We start from the raw sequence: 2,875 nt of genomic DNA, 5'->3' as shown, positions 1-2,875 counted from the left end.
TCTGGTGGCAATTTAGAAATTAAAGCCTCCTGGATGCAGTGTATTATTGGGGCAAGCCTCTGGGTATTACAGCCAGCTTCCTCTTGCCAATGTTTGGCATACTCTTCTGTTGCTATTGTCCATCTGCTGTTGGCCAGGAGGTGATGTCCACCCTCTGCTCATGCCATCGTTTTCCCCTGCCATCATGGAGTGTCCCCTCAAGTCTCTAAGCCAAAATAAACCCTTTCATCCCACAAAGCTGCTCTTTGTCATGTGTTTTGTGCCAGCAATGTGAACCTGACTGTAACAGGCCTTATGAAACTGAGGAAGACAGAACTATTGAAAGAAAGCAATGAAACACAGTGGGTGTGAGAGCTGTATATAGGAAAGAACTTGGGTGTGGTTACACACGGAACAGACTGGAAGCAAAGAGATGGAACCCACTATGTTTCTGAGGTCCCTGATTTGTGAAAAACAGACTGTTTTATATACTTATCTGCCCACTGCCTTAATACTCTTAGTGACCCCCTGAGGGAGGAATTTGTTTTTCTTTGCCTAATGGAATTTGTGAAATAGTGAATGCCATCCCATCCTCACCTGCACTACATGGCTCTGCTAAGTCCACATAGGAGCTGATCTTTCATACAGCACTTCCAAGTGAAGAAATCATCAAAAAATACCCAAGCAATTTTGGAGCAAAAAATAAACCTTTATTGATATAAGCCCCTGAGATTTGGGTACTCTTTATTATCATAACAAAATCTAATAGCTGACTAATGTAAAGCGATGATATTGCTGATCCCCAAATCTTTCTTTTATGTTAATGGAAAACCTTCAAATTGCATGAATAGGAACAAAGATGTGACCGCTAGACAGGGCCCAAAGATCCCAGTGCCCAAGGGAGATCACAGAAGAATTTGGAAGAGGGAAAGCCAGAAGTAGACAAAGGCAGTCCTCCTGAAAGCAGAACCAGGGTCAAATTAAACAACTTCCACAGTTCTCAAAATATAGGCTCTTGACAATGCCTCATGTGATGGCCAATATTGTTAGCCTTGCAGGTTCTAGAATTACTAGGAGACATACCTCTGTCCAGGCCTGTGAAGAAGTTTCTACATTCAGTAATTGGGGCATGAAGTCCCACCTTAACCATGTGCAACATTACCCCGTGGACTGTGGATCTGTGCTGAATAACAGGGAGAAAGTGTGCCGACCACCAGCATTCATCTCTGCTTCCTGGGGCCAGGATGTGCTCAGCTGCCTCATGCTCCCCACCACGGTGGACCATACGTGTGAACTGTGAGCCAACATAAGCCCTTCCTTCCCTAAGTTGCTTTTGTGACAGCAGCAAGAAAAGTCGCTAACCCACCTCCTCAGTGAGTTTCACAGTGCTGTGGCCCTGTGTCTGCTGTGTGCTTCTCACTTTTTATTTATCCAAATGAGAGCTCTCATTGCACATGCCCCGTCTCTGCTCAGTCATTCTGTTTTCTTTCTCAGTGTCTTGTTTCCAGACCAAATGAACACCTTGCAGTCTTGGTGCATGTGATAACATGGGCTGGTTACGAAACGTAGTTAACACCTAAGGCACATTTTGTTCCCCTCCAGGGAATTACATCTAAGTGTACAAAGAAAGCTAAGCACAGATATTTAGTGCCGGGGGCAGTTCATAGAGACGTAGCTGAACCCTTCCAAAGTTTGGAGATGTTCCCCAAAGAGATGAGGTTTCTTTGACCTCTTCCCACCTCTTGCATCAAGAGAGGCAAAATGAATAGTGCTCACCAAAGGAATGTTTGTGAAAATCACATTTGTAGCTGTTGGACAAGATGGTGGTCTCCACGGGAGTTAAAGTTCCTCATAATTTTCGCTTGTTGGAAGAACTGGAAGAAGGACAAAAAGGAGTAGGTGATGGTATGGTTAGCTGGGGCCTCGAAGATGATGAAGACATGACACTTACAAGGTAGACAGGCCACCAAGGACAAACTATGAAAACAGAATATATAGCCTGAAAGTAGAACGTGGACCTAAATATCCAGAAGCTCCTCCATCAGCAAGATTTGTAACAAAAATTAATATGAATGGAATAAATAATTCCAGTGGAATGGTGGATCCACAGAGCATACCAGTCTTAGCAAAATGGCAAAATTCATATAGCATTAAAGTTGTGCTTCAAGAGTTAAGATGTCTAATGATGTCCAAAGAAAATATGAAGCTTCCACAGCCACCAGAAGGACAGACATACAACAATTAATTCTAGTGGATCTCAAACTTGTCTTAAATTTACAACCTTCTACTCATGTTAATGTCTTGATTAAATATCACAATGCAAAAATACCCACACATTAAGTAAAAGAATTCCAGCTGGTAAACATGACCCGGACATTTGTAAGAATATATTTAATATATGTACACCCATTATGTTTTCAGGTAACAGGAGGAAAAATACAGCACAATTTTTCTTTCTCTTGTTAAGGCACTGTCATTTAAACATGAACCTGGCGTACTCGAAATACCGAATTCAGGTTTACAAGATGAAAGAAAGCATTGCAAGAGGTGTCAGATGGCAGTGAGATCCTGTGTTTCTGAAAAGGAAAATCTCAAGAAGGAAAAACAAATGGCAGCTTTATCCATCTTGCTTAGAGAGATGCAGTTGAAATTGTTTAAAGTAGCAGGTACCATGAATATTTTCACAAATTGTGTTAATCTTTGAAGGGGTGTGGGTGCTGACTACCAGTAGTATCAAAAATAGGTTCAGGATTGTTTTGATGCCTGTATTTATAATAAAAGGATGTTGTGGGAGGGGGTCTGATGCATTTCTGTTAAAAGATGTTCCTGTTTGGTACATGTAACAGACATGATAAATATTTGTTTACAGTCTTTGTTTAATAAAGCATGCGTTTAA

The 2,875-nt window shown here is 41.5% G+C and overlaps 1 pseudogene; it reads left to right on the top strand.

Moving 5' to 3' along the window:
• Nucleotides 1-1,799: 1,799 nt before the first annotated feature.
• On the top strand, nucleotides 1,800-2,647 carry LOC101603540 (annotated as a pseudogene).
• The last annotated feature ends 228 nt before the right edge of the window (nucleotides 2,648-2,875 follow it).

Source organism: Jaculus jaculus, chromosome 6 (assembly GCF_020740685.1).
Source record: "Jaculus jaculus isolate mJacJac1 chromosome 6, mJacJac1.mat.Y.cur, whole genome shotgun sequence".
In the NCBI taxonomy this organism is placed as follows: Eukaryota; Metazoa; Chordata; class Mammalia; order Rodentia; family Dipodidae; genus Jaculus; species Jaculus jaculus.
The sequence above is the reverse complement of the archived record's forward strand: the minus strand, read 5'-3'. Positions and strand labels throughout refer to the sequence as shown.